The 19,224-nt window shown below is 41.6% G+C and overlaps 1 protein-coding gene and 1 long non-coding RNA gene across 4 annotated transcripts in view; one reads left to right on the top strand and one right to left on the bottom strand.

Annotated features, from left to right (window-relative positions):
- The window catches only part of htr4 (5-hydroxytryptamine receptor 4), a 245,588-nt gene that overhangs the window by 101,835 nt on the left and 124,529 nt on the right, over positions 1 to 19,224 (bottom strand). The window lies entirely within an intron of this gene.
- On the top strand, positions 7,696 to 8,841 carry LOC134296203 (uncharacterized). The gene is made up of 2 exons (XR_010002819.1): positions 7,696 to 8,227; positions 8,311 to 8,841. It is a non-coding gene; the product is annotated as an uncharacterized LOC134296203 (long non-coding RNA).

Below are 19,224 nucleotides of genomic sequence, written 5' to 3'. Positions count from 1 at the left end.
AAATATGTAGAAAGTGTTTTACTGAAGCTACATAACCCCAGAGATGATAGTTAAAATAGATAAATCTCATTGAGGAAAATGCTAAAGGTGCAAGAGGCAGAAAAGTACTTCTTTTCATGTCAGGTGGACCTGTAGGTTAATTCAAATATTTTGGAAAAAGATGGTTAAAGAAACAGACAAACTGATTACTAAAAAGGTTAAGAAAAACCTAGAAATGTGTATTTTAGAATTCTTTAGAAAGGGATTCAGCAAAGCAGATGAAGAAATTTGCCAATATAGTTTCGTTGCTGTGAGAATAACAATTGTGACATCTTGGAAGGGGAAAAATAGTTACAGTACTTATAACTGGAGAGAAAAACTATTAGACTGGAGAGAAAAACTATTAGAATATATTCAAATAGCCAAGCTAACAAATGATATTTTAGGAGGAAACAATGAAGAATTTGCTAAAAAATGGAGCCTGGCTGTCAGAGACAGAACGCCAGCAAGTAAAACAAAACTCAGTTTATTGATGTTACAAAACTAAAAACGCCCGTAGGAAACAAAGAACAGGGCAAACACTCGACTTCAGTGTGATAAGTAACGAAAAACAGCTCAGTTTGAGCTTAAACGGTTCAAAGGGATAAACCGGGTTAAACAGAAGTATAATCCGGATTAAATCAAAAGTGCTTACTTCAGCCTGGCAAACAATGCAAACAAAAGAGGATCAACAGGAGTCAGAATGTAAACAACAGACTGGTGGCAGATTCCTCTCTGCTACTCAGAAACAGCAGGAGAATAAACCAGGCTTGTTTATTCCTTCCTGCAGCGAGCGAAAAGCGTGGTCGTAGTCAGGATTCAGTTTAAGGTTCAGCGGCCAACGATATCCAGGTCCAGGCACAGCAGTCAGGGTAACAGCAGTCAGCAGGGTCCCAATCCGGTCCAGAGGTCTATAGCCAAGCGTAGTCGTCTAGAAATCCAAAGGTCTCACCGATAGCCAGCAGAAGGGATAATCCGGAATCGAAGTCAGTCAGTCCAGCGTCAATCCAGTGCGAGTAGGTATTGCCCGTCAAAAAGACGACGGAGGTCCAAGCTATCGAGATTAAACACAAGTTGCACAGAGAAAAACCCCGCACAGTTCCTCCCGCCGTCGATGCCCAGTGTCCTTGGTAAACTTACGTATCCAGTAACGAATCACACCCGTCTTCAGGAAGTTCCCCAACAAAAGCCCAAGCGTCCGTCCAGATTACCTTGCCCAACGCAATTAGACATTGGTCCCAAACCCCATTTTATCCCATTTCAAGCTCATCATCGCTGTCAGCTGCCATCCCAATTCCAGGCGCCCCAACATCATCATCCTCATCAGAGCTTAAGCACCTTTGACTACGCCCCACAGCATCCCCAGCTGTGGATCCCGCTCCATCCCTCCAGCCAGTCCATGGGTCTGATCCTGCAACCCGCCAATCACCTCCCATGCTTTCATTGCCTGTTTCCCCAACACCCAAATCCTCCCTCACACGAGTCCATTCCATGTCGTCCTCCTCCGAGCTGGCCATCTCTTCCTCCAAACCCTCAGAAAAACCCTCAAATGAGTCCTCATCTGTCGGGTCTGTAAACAAATCCCGGAGCCGTTTTCTTTCACGCTCCTCGAAAGAGTCTGACTCTTGAGGAGTCTTATGACCCCTTCTTCTATTACCGGAGCCCGAAGGCTCAACCATAACACTGGCATTTGGATATTTGGAAAGGAATATTTTAAACTAGCCACAAGGGGAAATTATCAAAACAGATATAAGGGTAGGTATAGATATAAGATTCACGTTTAGTAATGTCAGAAGTCATAGGTGGTGGGTTTACAGGTGTGGGGAAGGATTTGTTGAGATGCTATAACTGTACAGTTTCTGTTATTCACTGTACTATTTGTACTTAATTTTTTTTGTTTGTCTTTTACACACAATAAAAGTTGCCATTAAGCATAGTTATATTCCATAAAATTGTATGTAAGGCATTTTATATTACATCATGTAGCTACGATATCATATTCATCAGGACATTCATGGAGACTTTTTCTACTCAGCTCTTTAACAGATTGGCAATAAGTAACAGCACAAGAACATCAGCTTTGTAAACCAGTTAACATGTAACAATCTCCTTGTTATCATCATAATCAGGTTTTCCATAATCACATAGTTTTCCATAATGTCTTCTAAAATTATTGTACATACAATTCCTAAAGTCTTCTACGTATTAACAACTTTGTCCCTTACACTTTTAGCTATTCTACACTTAATCTATTATCTATACACCTCATCACATCGAGAGGAGAAAGCATGGGTGACTGTACCTTTAAGAGAAGAAAATCACCCTCTTATATTGTTCATGTCCACACATGGAAACTTAAGAGCTGGCAATACATTCATATTTTACATTCATCACAAGGTCACTTTTCTAAAATCAGGAGAAACAACAATATCTGAAAACCAAGAGATCCCTTGCCCTGCCCAAAGCCCCTTACATTAAAGGAGACTGACATCAGTTTAAAACCACTTCTTTCCATGGGATCCTATTGTTCTGCCCCAAACCCTATAGGATACAAGAGACAGTGATCCAGGTTAAAACTATTTATTTCCATGTGATCATATTGTTCTGCAACAAACCCTATAGGATGCAAGAGACTGCTGATAGTTGGGCAATGAAACAGGACAGGAAACTTCTGATGGTTCCCATCCCACCTGTTTTTCAGTTGTAAACATGGGAGTAAAGTACGATAAGAGATAGGGGTTCTGAACACGATTGCTGGCCCGTGTTCAGAGTCCCCTCCTTTCAGGACCTTCTGCCTCTTTTCAACCCTGGAACATGTGATGAGCTCCATGCTTCCTCATGCTTGAAAAGAAGCTGAAGTGTCCTATCAGTGAGAGATTTCTCAATGTGATGAGGTCAGATTCCTTCTTTCAGGACACTTCTGCCTCTTTTCAACCACAGAGGGCTATGCATGACAGCCAGAAGTAGTTTAACTCATGTGATGAGCTCAACAACAACAACAACAACAACAACAACAACAACAACAGCAACAACAACAACAACAACTTTATTTGTATTCCACCCTATCTCCCCAAAGGGACTCAGGGCAGATTCCAATATACAGTGGCAAACATTCAATACCTCCATAAAACAAACAAATACTGACATAAAATCCAAGAGAAAACCCACATATGAAAATAACATTAAAAACCTAACATCAAATTAAAACCTAACTCATGTGATGAGCTCAGTGCCTCTCCATGCTTAAAAAGAGTATCATTTGACTGGGAAATTTCTCAATGTGATAAGGTGGTGAATCTCATCTGTCTAAGATGTTTTACAATTGTAATAGGCTTGTGTGTAGCACAAGCATTCAAGGGTTAAATTTTAACAATTTCTTAAGCAAGTCTTAATTCTATTTATTAATAATATATTCTTTGCTATTTTTGTTTAAAGATGTTAAAGGAACATCAGTCATTACTCCCATACTTCATATCTAAGCAAGCCCTTCCCTTCTTTTATCACAACACAGAAAATGTGCAGACACATAAATCATAAATCTTAGGCTCTGCATTTCACCATCTATATAACATTTTCCTGGTTTTATGTTATTACTTAATGGTATATAGACATTTTAATAGTATATGTACAGGTTGAGGAATTGTCAACTAAAATTTATCAGACCTATAGCAGGAAGATTATATTATTGCTATTTGAGAAGCTTTAAGGTTCCCTTGTGCAAGCAGCTATACACTTCTTTGAATGCTAATGCTAGTCATGGGATTGCCAAGACATATGACATTTTATGGGAAAACTAAAGTTAAAAACCTGAAGGCCTGCACATAACCCACCCCTCTGGTAGCCCATTTAGCATTTAAAATGTAAACATCTGATAAACTGGGAAGAAGCTGTCATTATTTGAACCACAGGAAAGAAGGATTCTGAAGAACATGCTAATGACCTCAGACACAGATTTCACCTCCTACTGGCATGAATGCTAAATGAGTTGAAATATCTGCACAGGTGGCCATATAATAATAATATGAATAAGAATTTGTACTAGGAATAGATATTTAGCATATAGGAGGACAGAGAACGAAAATTAGCTTTCCATGGATGGCACCTACATGAAAGAGGTGTTTCTTACTGATGCATGCTGGCGATTACGTCATCAATAAACATAAAATGGCTGAGGCAAAAGGAGTGACAAGGGGACTAACAAGCTAAACCATGAACTGTGCTGTGTTCTTCATCCAAACTATGAACAACAAACATTTACCGAGTCGGGTCCATGCTAGGGGAAGTAACTTGTTCATACCACATTTGGGATGGTGTTTCTTCCATTTTTAACAGTTTGAGAGACTGCAACAATCCTCCAACATTTATACCAGTGGCTTCCAACCTTTTTTGAGTCGTGACCCTATTTTATAGAGGCAAAGTAACCTGTGACCCTGATACATTAAAAATAGATGATCTGCGGCCCCGAAACATTAAAAATTAGAGCTGTTGGCACTGCTGCAGTGACAGCTATGGTGTCTGGACCTTACAGCACTGCTTGGTTTGGGGTTGATTACTTTTGGCTGGCTGCTTAGTCAGATTCCTGGAAGTGGGATTATTATATTTGTGTTAACATAAAATTTATTATATTTTGCAGAATTTGCTGCAAGAAACAAGGCTAGGCACTCAGCGCCCATGCATCACTAGAAATCGACCAATCACCAGCCGAGCAGCACCCCTATTACTTATAAAAAATTAACCCGACAAACAAAAAGCTTGTTGCACATTTACACAAACAAATCTTTGTGCAGGAAGCAATGATTTTTTTTTGTTTGTTTTCCCTTTTAAAATGTTCATAGCTCACCACTGCCTGGCGACCTCACAGAAAACCCTTCACGACCCCACTTGGGGTTGCGACCCATGGGTTAGGAACCACTGATTTATACAAAAAGGCTTCTTCTGTAAAGGTGCAGGATATCTGAAGGACACTGTGTGATCTCAATCAAGAAATATGATAACACTCCAGCAAGGGACTAGTTATGTACTTAGGAGAAAAATCTAAAGCAATGCTCTTGGTGGCTATTTGTTCAAGTCAACCAGTACATTACATCCTGTATTTTCTCACTACACTTTTTACTTTCCCTTAATAGATCTTTTCCAAAGGACAAGTTGACAGAAAAGGGCAGGAAGAGTGAGATCAACCTGCTTTTTGTTTTTGACATTTCCAGACATTTCAGCTGCAATTTCAATGGATTTTACTTAAGACATGAAGAATACTGCACCATCTTAAAGCAATCCTCTCCAATATTAATGTCTCATGAAAATAAAAACACCATTATTATTCTCCCACTTTGTTCTACTCTGTGTTCTGACTGGAATGGTAGAAGAAACTGATAGCAGTCAGCAGCAGGAGCTAATCATTTTACTGCCACTCATCCTGCAACTGCTCCAAGTTATGTGGGAGTTTTTTTCTTCTCTCCCTCCAAGTGTGTATACGTGTGTCCTCAAGTCATCTGTCAACTTATGACAACTATATGAATTTCATGGGGTTTTCTTAGGCAAGGAATACTCAGAGGTGGTTTTGTTAGTTCCTTCCTTTGAAATGTAGTAGACTTGGGTACGTGCCAAATGTCACCCAGCTTAGCTTCAATTTCTCAATGCAACTTCCAGAGAAATTGCAGTGAAATCATGGGTACTACCAGTCTGCTATGACCTGCAATGATGTCAGCCAGAGTGATGAGGGAGAGGGAGAGAAGGAATCACTTCTGCCTCTCCCCCTTCTTCTCATGTTGCCCTAGTCAACACCATTGCAGGTGATGGCCAACCAGTAGGACTCATGTCACACCTGAAGAACACAACACAGAGGATGGGAAACACAGGATGGCAGTAAGTACATTTGTGGCCATTTCCGGAATGCAACCAGCACAACCATTCAGATGGGCCTGAAATCAAGGTAATAGTCTGAATGCTGTGCCAAAATTCAGACTACCTTCTGACTGGCTAAAACAGCACAAGGTAGCATTAAGGTGACTTTGCCCAATGTTATCCTGGACCAGTCCTGTGTAGTGTTTGGCTACTACAGAGCTGATCTTGGGCCCATCCAGCCTGAGTGGTCAGTAAGGATGTGCACAATGTTACAATTCAGAGATACAGTATTAATTTTCTTATCATGACTGCCTAGGACCGTGATGGCGAACCTATGACACGCGTGTCAGCACTGACACACGCAGGCATTTTTGATGACATGCGGCCACATGAGGCTGCATACAGTGAAGTATGGGGCTGCATACCGAGAAAGATACCGTATATACTCGAGTATAAGCCGACCCGAATATAAGCCAAGGCAACTAATTTTACCACAAAAAAACTGGGAAAACATTGACTCCAGTATAAGCCGAGGGTGGTAAATTTCAGAAATAAAAATAGATACCAATAAAATTACATTAATTGAGGCATCAATAGGTTAAATGTTTTTGAATCTTTACATAAAGCTCAGATTTAAGATAAGACTGTCCAACTCTGATCAAATCATTATTCTCATCTTCTTCAATGTAAATGTGCTTATGTATCCTTTTAATAATAATAGAGTAAAATAACACATGTAATAATAATAATAATAATAATAATAATAATAATAATAATAATAAATACAGGAAAATAATACAAGTAATAATAGAGTAAAATAATAAATGCAATAATAATAATAATAATAATATCAGAGTGAAATATTAAATGTATTAATAATAATAAAATAGAGTAAAATAAATGTAATAGTAGCAACAATAATAGAGAAAAATAATAAAAGTAATAATACCAATAATAATAAAGAAAAATAATAAATGTACCATATATTCTCAAGTATAAGCTGACCCAAATATAAGCCAACCAGGACCCTCACCCAAGTATAAGCCGAGGGGGGCTTTTTCAGTCTTAAAAAAAGGGATGAAAAACTAGGCTATATACAGTATTTCATCCTCAGCTCCCACATGGCCAGGTACAGTAGCAGAAGATAAAACATTTGCTGTAGCGTTGACACTCTTTGCCGGAGGTCTGTAGGCCAAAACAACAGAACTCCGGCAAAGAGCGTCTAGTTGTGGGACTTCTGGTTGTTTATTTATTTATTTACAATATATGTAGTCTGCCCTGCTTTCTCACCCCAAAGCGGACTCAGGGCGGATCACAATACACAGGTATATGGCAAACATTCAATGCCATTAGACATATATAGACAGACACAGAGGCAATTTTAACATTTTCCAGCTTCCTGCTTCATGAGGGTATGTTTGATTCCAGTCACAGGGGGAGCTGCCTTTTCACCGTCCATCTGTGACACCTTGATGGAGTACTTCCTTATTCTGCTAGAAGTTTAGTCAAATTAGCCTCCCTGCATGACGCAGCACCTAAATTTTTCTATTCAACAGATGCAACTGTCTTTTGAGCTGCATAGGCCAACAGCAAGCTAGACTATTAATGGTTGGGAGCTGGCTTCGACCCAGGCTGGCTTCGAACTCATGACCTTTCAGTCAGTAGTGATTTATTGCAGCTGGCTACTAACCAGCTGAGCCACAGACTGGCCTGGTTAGACCTTTAGGGGGTCTTTGACCTCACTTCCGGCCTGTGGAGCAGGGAGCAGTGGAATGGCATGGGGGATGCTTCTCTGGGGGCCTTGTGATCACCATTACCAGCAACCACATAATGTTATGGTTGAGCCTTCTGGCTCCGGTACTAGGAGACGGGGTCGTAAGACTCCTCGAGAGTCAGACTCTTTTGAGGAGCGTGAAAGGAAACGGCTCCGGGACTTATTTGCAGAACCAACAGATGAGGACTCTTTTGAGGGTTTTACCGAGGGAATGGAGGAAGAAATGGTCAGCTCGGAGGAGGATGACATGGAGTGGACTCGTGTGAGGGAGGATTTGGGTGTCACCGGCAATGAAAGCTTGGGGAGCGATTGGCGGGTTGCAGGATCAGACCCATGGACGGGCTGGAGGGATGGAGCGGGATCCACAGCTGGGGATGCTGTGGGGCGTAGTCAAAGGTGTTTTAGCTCTGATGAGGATGATGATGATGAGGCACCTGGGATTAGAATGGCAGCTGACAGCGATGATGAGTTTGAACTGGGATAAAATGGGGTTTAGGATCAATGTCTAATTGCGTTGGGCAAGGTAATCTGGACGAACGCTTGGGCTCTTGTTGGGGAACTTCCTGAAGACGGGTGTGATTCGTTGCTGGATACGTAAGTTACTAAGGACACTGGGCATAGACGGCGGGAGGTACTGTGTGGGGTTTTTCTGTGCAACTTGTGTTTAATCTTGATAGCTTGGACCTCCGTCGTCTTTTTGACGGACATTAATTACCTACTCTGGATTGACGCTGGACTGACTGACTTCGACCCCGGATTATCCCTTCTGTGGCTATCGGTGGGACTTGTGGAATTCTAGACGTCTGCACTTGGCTTTCGACCTTGGACCGGATTGAGACCCTGCTGACTGCCATTACCCTGATTGATGTGCCTGGACCCGGATTTCGCTCGTTGCACGGAGGAGTAAACAGCCTGATTTACTCATCTGTAGCTTTTGAGTAGCAGAGAGGAATCTGCTGCCAATTTATTGTGTTCATTCTGACCTTCTGTTAATCCTCTTTTGTTTGCTAAATTTGCAGGCTGAAGTAAGCACTTTTGATTTAATCCGGATTAAACTCCTGTTTAATCCAGTTTATCCTTTTTGAACCGTTTTAGTTCAAACGGAGCTGTTTTGTTACTTTTCACACTGAAGTCAAGTGTTTGCCTAATCCTTTGTTTCCTACGGGCATTTTCAGTTTTGTAACCTCAATAAACTGAGTTTTACTCTATTTGGTGGCGTTCTGTCTTTGACACATAACCACAGTAAGCATCATCCAATCTTCCGTTCTGGGGTATCGTCGATTTCTAATTGACCATCATTACTAAGATAAGTGAGGGGGAGGCTGGGAGAGGAGAAGGCCTGTGCCGTTTCCTTCCATTAGAAATAGTGAAGTGACACACCACCTGAGTTATGTTTGGTTTTTTGGCGAATTTTGACACACCAAGATCAAAGGTTGCCCATCACTGGCCTAGGACCATAATGGCTCAAGGAAAAAAGTAGCCAACAAATGCTGGTAAATCAATTAAGCTGCCAAGTTTAGAGAAGTGATGTCAAACTCATTTTCAACGAGGGCCACATCAGACTTATGTTTGTCTTCAAAGGGCTGTTGAAATCATAGACAGAGAATCCATGGATACAGAAGGCCAAGTACAGTAGTCAGTACTCTTTGGTTTTTACTCAGTTTGTGTTACCAGATGTTATTGAACAACAACTCCTATCACTTGTGATTGTCCACCAAGCAGACTGGGAATAATGGGAATTGCAGCCCAACAACCCTTGTGCCTCAGAGGTTGGCGAAAAGTTAAAGGGCATTTCAAAGACACAAGCCTTGTATCTAAATTCAAACCAGACTATACTGACTAAACGGAACAAACGACAGGTTTCCAGATGTTACTGTATCACAACTTCAATCACTCTAATCATAATGTCTAATGATGAGAAATACAGTGCATCTGGAGGGCCACAAAAATGACATGGCAGACTAGATTCAGACAACAGGCCTTGAGTTTGACAGATGTGGTCTAGAGGAATTCATGCTGCAGTTTTCCGGCAATCTCTTCCTCTTTCAAAATGGTGCAGATGAAACTTCAAAAGACATTGTGCTCAATACTTAATGTGGCATCACTGGGGTGTGCTGGGCATGTGTATTTGCAAACTGCACCAGATGACCCTATCAGAGGAGGTGACACCAAAAGGTCTGTCTACAGTGTTTCAGCAGAAATGTATTTATTTTTCTCAACCTGTGGGTCCCCAGATGTTTTGGCCTACAACTCTCAGAAATCCCAGCCAGTTTACCACCTGTTAGGATTTCTGGGAGTTGAAGGCCAAAACATCTGGGGACCCACAGATTGAGAACCACTGCTGTAAGTAGTTATAATCACAAAAACATTTTTCATCAGCCCAGATTTTTACATGTACAAAACTAAAATTCTTTACTGATTTACTTTTTGACCCTGCTTTGAATTTCATTTTTTTGTTTGCATGGGCTACAAGCACACACTGTTGTTTTTATATACACACACACAAACACTCATTTTGTAAGGTTTTCTGATCTTTTAGCTACCATATTGTGGTTTGGTCTGTTACAGTAGGAGGTCCATGGGGGTGACACCAAGAGATATTGAAATGGGTGACACTAACACTAGTGATTCCACTGCTTCAGCAACAACATAAACAAGTAGATGACAGCCAGGTAATGATAAGCGTAAGTCAAAAAGCATAATTTAGATATACAGTGATACCTTAACTTAAGCATTCAGTTTGTTCTGTGACCGAGGTCTTAACTCAAACACTCTTACCTCAAAATGAATATCTCCATTGAAATGCATTGAAATACTATTAATCCATTCCAGGGGGCCAAACTCCCCCCCCCCTTGTTTGTTACATGTTTTTAAATAAGAAAACATACTTTATAAATAACAAAAAAGTATAAAAGTACATTCACATGGAATAATAAAAAAGAAGCCAGTGTAACAAGGCAAAGCCTGCAATGTTTGCATGGAACAATGAAAAAAAAGATCAACTTTAAAAAAATGGTAGAAGTACAAAGTTCTTCTTTGTACTGAAGAGGCAGAAGCATCATTGTCTACATAATGTATTCATTTCCAGCCTCCCTCCCTCTCTTGCTCTCTTCTCCCTCTCTCTTTTCATGAAACCAATCAAAAAGCCGAATAAAAACTACACATAATTAACTAACCCAAAGTTCCTCAAAGTGGACAAGAGCAAAGCAGACAGCAATCTTCCAAACAGAAGAAGAGCATGAGGCATGGAAGCTGCTCCCTTGAAGTCCTAAAGCCCTGTACTCTCATGCTAGCGCTCCCTCTCGCACAAGCTCTTAACTAAAAACGATGCTCTTATTTATGTCAAAGCAAAACCCGGCCCAAGCAACAGATTTTAACTCAAAATGTTTTTAAATTGAGACACTCTTAAGTAGAGGTTCCACTGTACAAACAATGCAGTGGCTTCTGAGAGGAAAATCACAAGAGCTATCAATTGTCTATACAAAGGAAAAATGCCTGCTGTTTGAGTGTCATGTCCTCATTCCCTCTTAAAGGATAAATCTTGATGCTAAAGACAACGTTTCAGCCTATAAATATCCCTTGTACCCACAGGTAATCTGCAACAGAATGGCAAGACCACACTGAGATGTCCTTTGGAGAAAAAGATGAAAATACTGTATAACAGCCATAGCAGATTCTATAATGGCAAAGACATATTAGCTAACATGTCACAATAACATTTTGTGAATCCTTCCAAGTTACATTTACACCAGAGAAAATTTAGGCAAACAGCTTTGACTACTCTAATCTGTCAGTCACAAAACTCCATCTGAAGAGTATACACTTTTATATTTTCCATTTCTGTATTGCTGTATCACTTTTGATGAAAGTGGCTGGTAATGTACAACAGTTCACTGCAGCTGCCTTTACTGTGCCAGATGGTCTCCCTCCTGTTAGAACTTGTGTTTATTTTATTTTACATGTGAAGCAACCCTTGCCAGAGTGTACTGGATAATGCTGGGTGCTGTGCTAGCTGGAAAAGGACATTTTGCAGAGAGTATGTATATAGAATACAAAGTGTTTCTACTCTGTGGTAAAAAGTGAAGATATGATTAGACAGAGAAGGAAATGAAGAAATTAAAGGATGGCAAATTCTACTTGCAATTAACACACTGAATAAGGAGTAGCAAACGATATGGAAATCATCCGGAAATGTTTCCAATTATCCACAGTGAAGAAACAATTCAGCCTGACAGTATTTCTCCACAGGTTTATGAACATTTATGATTTGCAGCTGACAGCATCACTTTGCGTTAAGCAAACTATGAAAGCAAGAGTTGCTACCAGAGAAGTGACATATTGAGATTCCATGTTTCTTGCTCTTCCCTTTGCACAGGCTTATGCCTCCATTTCCACATGGATACAGGAAGGCTGACTTTGGGCTTTCTGAAGATAGAAGCAACATCATAGTAAGTAAGTAAAAGTAAAACTTTATTTATATACCGCCCTCTCTCCCCGAAGGGACTCAGGGCAGTTTACAAGCATAAAAACAGCAACATACATTACAAGCATTATTAAACAAAATTAAAGACCTATATTCAGGAGTGGGCTAATGATAATGAAAAAAGATGGGTGAAGCACACAAATGACCCAAAGTACTCTCAGTGTATTTAATAATGTTTCATATAAATGCATAAGGTAAAAGTAAAGGTTTCCCCTGACGTTAAGTCCAGTCGTGACCGACTCTGGGGGTTGGTGTTCATCTCCATTTCTAAGCTGAAGAGCTGGTGTTGTCCATAGACATCTCCAGGTCATGTGGTCAGCATGACTGCATGGAGCACCGTTAACTTCCCGCCAGAGCAGTACCTATTGATGTACTCACATTTGCATGTTTTCGAACTGCTAGGTTGGCAGGACCTGGGGCTAACAGCGGGTGCTCATTTCGCTCCTGGGATTTGAACCTGGGACCTTTTGGTCCGCAAGTTCAATAGCTCAGCGCTTTAACACACTGTGCCACCAGGGGCATCATATTAAATGCAAATTAATGGCTAAAGTCTTACATATGCACCAAAATGCAATCCAGGCACTCATAACAAATGTTTTCTAAATATAGATGATTTGGGTTACACAAACTTCCAACGTTTGCTATTCGTGTGTTTCATATTCAAGCAGTAATGTGTAAATGGTTGTACTCAAGCAAAATGGGGCACCATGTCCCTCCAGTTACATTTGAACTCTAGCTCCCAACACCCATGAGATCTTAGTCAACGATCAAGAATAGAGTATCCAACAAAATCTGGGAGACATAGGTTCCCCACTCCTGTTCTAGACAAATGTTTCTGAAAGAGCAAACCCTTTTCACAAAATTCATCTCAGTTTGAAATTCATACCAGTTTTGAAAACAGGTTGTGGCACAGTATTAAGAAGCTGTTGTTTTCTGAAGAAAATATGATGGTGAGGTTAGTGTGAGTGTCAATAAAGCCTTCATGTAACATTTTGGCATCACTGCTTTGAGTCTATTTTAAGAGAGAAAAAGTGGCAGATACATAAAAATATCATCATCACTATCATTCCATAATCCACTGAAACTATCTCAGAAGAGTTTTGTCTGCTTCTTGGTCCAGTGTTATTCAAAGTGATGATCCCTACGACTGCAATTAGTACCTCAGCCACTAGCTGACAGTCCTGGGTGGGCTTCCAGAAAATCAAGAACAAGCAGACATAAATATAGTGGCAGTCCTTAGCACACTGAGGAAAATAATTACCAGCCCTCCATATTAGATAGCTTGAGAACTACTGGCTTAATTGCAATGTGGTGTGTAAATATAAGCTTCTGCTTCTGCTTATAAGTCATCTGCTGATTTATGGTGGACCCCATGAATTTCACAGTGAATTTTAGGCAACAAATATTCAAAGGTGGTTTTGCCAGTTTCTTCCTCTGAAGAAGAAGATAGCCCACAGCTCCTGCTATTTGTTCATGGTCTCCCATACAGATACTAACCAGAGCTGGTCTTGCTTAACTTCCAAGATTAAATAGGATTGGGTGTCTTTGGGGTATATAGGCTAAGTGTAAATTAATGTACATTGGGATGTGTAGGATAAGTGCAAACAAATGTATATTAGGGATAAACACATACTATATACATGGCAATCTGATCTGACATAGTAGTGTCTAGACTGACACATGGGCGGTGGATATGGACTCAGTCGTTCTACCTCAAGGACGGAGGCAGTTGAATAGTCCGGCAGCTGTATCCATGACTGAGCAGCCATTTTTAGGATCCGCTCTGCTCACCCCATGCGAGGAAGGGGCTAGAAAAGGTGCCCTAAACATAGTCTGTCTCTCTTACCCTGACTGGACTGCCGCGTCCAGAGGGGTCACCACTCTGCGGCCAAAAAAGAGAAATGAACTTTGGAACATTGAATGTACGGACACTGTTGGATAACACTGACAGCGAACGCCCCGAACGCAGGACTGCTATCATTGCAAGGGAGCTGGGATGCTTTAAGATCGACATAGCAGCCCTTCAAGAGACCCAGAGAGCAGGAGAGGGACAGCTGAAGGAAGAAAAAGGAGGCTACACCTTCTTCTGGAAGGGACTGCTTGAAGAAGAGCGAAGAATACACGGAGTTGGCTTTGCTATCAGAAATGACCTGGTGAAGCACCTGGCTGAAGCACCCACTGGCATCAATGAACGACTCTCAACACTCCGAATTAACCTTGCCAAAAACCAACAGGCGACCATCATATGTGCCTATACTGATGAAGACATCAAGGAAAAATTTTATTGTCAGCTGGACACCATCCTATCGAAGATACCTAAGAAAGACAAAATCATCCTCCTGGGGGACTTTAATGCCAGAGTCGGATGGGACTCCGACCTGTGGCCAGGGATCATAGGAAAAGACGGGGTCGGAAACAGCAACTCGAATGGCATCTTGCTTCTCACCAAATGCGGAGAGCACAACCTTGTTATAATAATAATAATAATAATAATAATAATAATAAAACTTTATTTATACCCCGCCACCATCTCCCCAACGGGGACTCAGGGCGGCTTACATGTTATCACCAACATGCTCTTCCACCAGAAAAGCAAGCTCAAGACATCATGGAAGCACCCCCGGTCAAAGCATTGGCACCTCTTGGACTATGTTATTACACGTGCCAGAGACCACCGCGATGTGATTCTTACAAGAGCCATGACATGTGCCGATGACTGCTGGACAGACCATAGGTTAATCCGATCCACAATGGCTATCAAGATCGTCCCCAAACGCAGACTCCAAGGAAGAAAAACAAGGTGCAAAATGAACACCCAAGCCCTTCAGGAGCCCTCCAAACAAGCCCTTCTCCAAACAACACTCAAGGATCATCTACCCACAGAACACCCCGAAAATGTTGAGGAACATTGGAACAAACTGAAGACCTCCATCATCACAGCCTGCGAAGAAACCATTGGATACCAAACTAAGAAACATCAAGACGGGTTTGACGGTAACGACAAAGAGATCCAACAGCTAATTGATAACAAAAGGAAAGCCTTCCAAACATGGCACAGAGACACCAACTGTGCTGCCAAGAAAAAGATCTATGCCAGTGCAAAAGCTGAGGTCCAAAGAAGGGCCAGAGAACTCAAGAACATCTGGTGGACAAAGAAGGCTGAAGAAATCCAACACCTTGCAGATACCCATGATGCTCAGGGATTTTTCAAAGCCACAAAGATCATTTACGGACCAAGAAACCATGGCCTACAGCCTCTACGCTCATCAGATGGAACCAAAATTCTGAAGGACAAAACATCAATTGCACTACGTTGGAAAGAGCACTACCTGAACCTGCTGAATCGCAGCTCTAATGTGGCCGAAGAGACCCTCTCACAAATCCCGCAACAACAAACCAGGGATGAGCTTGCAGCACTGCCTAGTTTGGAAAAAGTTAGCAATGCCATCAGCCAACAAAAAAACAACAAAGCCAGCGGACCTGATGGGATCCCTGCTGAAATCTTCAAAATGGGTGGACCTGAGCTGATACAACTCCTCCAGCAGCTCATTGAAAAAGTGTGGGTGACTGAGAAAATCCCAGCAGACTTCAAGGATGCCACCATCATCACCCTTTTCAAGAAAGGGGATAGAACAGACTAAAGGAACTATCGCGGTATCTCCCTTCTAACCTCCGCTGGGAAAATCCTCGCAAGAATCCTTGCAAACTGCCTTCTCCCTGTCTCAGAAGACACCCTCCCAGAATCCCAGAATGGCTTCCATCCCTCCAGAGGAACAGTGGACATGATCTTCACTGCACGACAGCTCCAAGAAAAATGCAGGGAACAAAACCAACCTCTGTACATGGCATTCATTGACCTTGCAAAGGCATTTGACACAGTGAATCGCAGCGCTCTCTGGACCATCCTCCAAAAAATTGGTTGCCCTGACAAATTTGTGAACATCCTGCGGCTCTTACATGATGACATGATGGCAACAGTCTTGGACAGCAACGGCTCCCAAAGTGACCCATTTAAGGTGGAATCAGGTGTCAAGCAGGGATGTGCTATTGCCCCTACCTTATTTTCCATCTTCATCGCTATGATACTTCACCTTATTGATGGGAAGCTATTTAAACTCAGCAGACTGGGAGCCAAAACCAAGGTCACCACAACATCTGTTATAGAACTCCAATATGCCGATGACAACATAGTCTGTGTGCACTCAGAAGAAGACCTACAAGCCACTCTAAACTCCTTTGCAGAAGCATACGAGAAGCTCGGCCTCTCATTGAACATCAAGAAAACCAAAGTGCTCTTCCAGCAGCCACCAGCTAATTCCTCTGCAATGCCAGGAATAGAGCTTAATAGTGTAACATTAGAAAATGTCGACCATTTCCGCTACCTTGGCAGCCACCTCTCCACAAAAGTCAACATCGACACTGAAATACAACACCGCCTGAGCTCTGTGAGCACAGCATTTTTCAGAATGAAGCAGAGAGTGTTTGATGATCAGGACATCCGTAGAGAGACCAAGGTGCTTGTTTATAAAGCCATTGTCCTTCCAACCCTGCTCTATGCCTGTGAAACGTGGACTGTCTACAGACATCACACCAAACTCCTGGAGCGTTTCCATCAGCGTTGGAAGACAGATGGACAAATGTCAGCATGCTGGAAGAAGCAAAGATCACTGTAAAGAACTCAGGCAGGGGGGAATCTTTTGAAATCCCACCTCTTATACCAATTGCGGAGATGTGGAGGAGTTCCTATTAATTAATTATATTTATATTATTGCTGCCATCAAATTACAAAGATGTCTTATTTAACGCTGCCACCAGAGGTAAAGATGTTTATAATGCGGCCACCAGATGTCAAGGGGATCATCAATTCTTGCCACCACCAGAGGCGGTTCAACCACCAGGCCAACTAGGCAGTTGCCTGTGGCGCCATCTTGTTGGGGGCGCCATCGAGGCAACTTCTATCTCCTGCGGCCTGCCTCCGCAAGGTACTGAACTGCTTTTTCTGTTGATTTGTTGTAAAACATGATGTTTTAGTGCTTAATTTGTAAAATCTTAATGTAATTTGATGTTTAATAGGCTTTTCCTTAATCCCTCCTTATTATCCAACATTTTCGCTTTCCAACCCTAACCCTAACCCAACGCTTTTATTTTTCAGTGATTGGTTGGTGGGGAGGGGGGGGGGGGGCGCCAAAATTCTGTTTGCCTACACTTGGAAAATACCTAGGGCCGGCTCTGGCCACCACTATAGGAATACATAGCCACTAGCTACTTAGAGAGGAGACTTTTATTTTTCTTTCTTCTTCTTTATTCTTGATGTATGTATGACAGAGACTAAGATGTTTGAAGGAAAAGAACAATAACATGTTTATTGAGGCACAAGCTTAATAAATTACAATTCTCACTTAGAGGCACTTTCCTTAACAGTTGCAATAACAGAATGAGGTGAATCAAACTTCCTAAAATTCCACTTCAATCACAGAATATCTGTTCCTAGTCAGGAGACAGACTGAGGTGTTCCAAACTTCTTAATACATCAGTTCTTTCTCCACTAACAGACTACCTTAAAATAAGTCACCAAACTTATTTTAAACTGACTCAAATCAGCACGTGAGCCTCCCTGATTCTCTCAACTGAGAATCAGACTTCCCTTATCAGGGTACAGACTACCTAAAATAAGTCACCAAACTTATTTTAGAATTGACTCAAATGCCACATTTGAGCCACCCTGATCCTCCAACTGAGAATCAGACTTCCCTGTGGTTCGCTGACCACAGACACTGACTGAGTGACTGAGTTTTCCCTCCAAATTCTGCTCTCTCTTCAGCTAACCCAGTTGGCTCCGCCCCCTTCTCCATGGCAACCACTTATGAGAGCAGAGTAACTGAAATATTAACCCTTTTAAAAACACAGTTAAACATGGCATCTGTAAATAAAAAATCACACTTCGTTACAATCACCAACATTGAAGCGATGCTCCTACGCGATCAACTCCACTGGACTGACCACGTTGTCCGAATGCCCGATCACTGTCTCCCAAAGCAGTTGCTCTACTCCGAACTCAAGACTGGGAAACGTAATGTTGGTGGGCAGGAAAAGAGATTTAAAGATGGGCTTAAAGCCAACCTTAAAAACTGTGGCATAGACACTGAGAACTGGGAAGCCCTGGCCCTTGAGCGCTCTAATTGGAGGTCAGCTGTGACCAGCAGTGCTGCGGAGTTCGAAGAGGCACAAATGGAGGGCTTAAGGGAGAAGCGTGCCAAGAGGAAGGAGCGTCAAGCCAACCCTGACCAGGACCGCCTTCCACCTGGAAACCGATGTCCTCACTGTGGGAGAACATACAGATCAAGAATAGGTCTCTTCAGTCATCTACGGACACACCCCCAAGATGGAAGACAATCATCCTCGAACTACAAGGGATTGCCTAAGTAAGTAGCAAGTAAGTAGTGTCTAATCAATAAAGTCCAACAGTATTTCCTAATCAAGTACCACATCACGGATATTAAGAATTCCACACAAATAAAAGTTCAATGCAAAGCTAACTAAATTTAGCTAATAAATCGAATAATCAAAAATAGTGCTACTAATTTAAGATAAAATGATTATATGAAAGCACAGCAACAAAAATAGAATTAATATAGTATATAGTAAATGATATTGCCCCCCCCTCTCTCTCTCTCTCTCTCTCTATATATATATATATATCTCCAGTTTAAATGCTCAGCAGTCATTGCATAAGGTCAGTTTTGCATAAAACTAAGATATTTTACAGTGCATTAATGAGCACAGCAGAGGAATGTTTCTGTAGCTATAGACTGCTTTTGTCACGCTAGATTAACAGAAAAGCATTTCAGCAGTTTTCCTTCATTACATCTCCATGTACAAAATACTTTTTAAAAGAGGAGACAATTTTGTGTCTGGAAAGGGGACTGAGAGTTAATGGAATTTTTGTCTTTTTAAAATCTGTTTTAATTCAAGACTTTGAAAGCAACCAAGTCACTTCCAAATTTTCCATTGAGCAGGAGATGCGATTGTTTTACAGCAACCTATTTTGCAGTGCTCTACTACAACAGCTTCACCCTCCTTCTCCATCCAACAACACCCTTCACTTCTC

Source organism: Anolis carolinensis, chromosome 2 (genome assembly GCF_035594765.1).
Source record: "Anolis carolinensis isolate JA03-04 chromosome 2, rAnoCar3.1.pri, whole genome shotgun sequence".
Taxonomy (NCBI): Eukaryota; Metazoa; Chordata; class Lepidosauria; order Squamata; family Dactyloidae; genus Anolis; species Anolis carolinensis.
The sequence above is the reverse complement of the archived record's forward strand: the minus strand, read 5'-3'. Positions and strand labels throughout refer to the sequence as shown.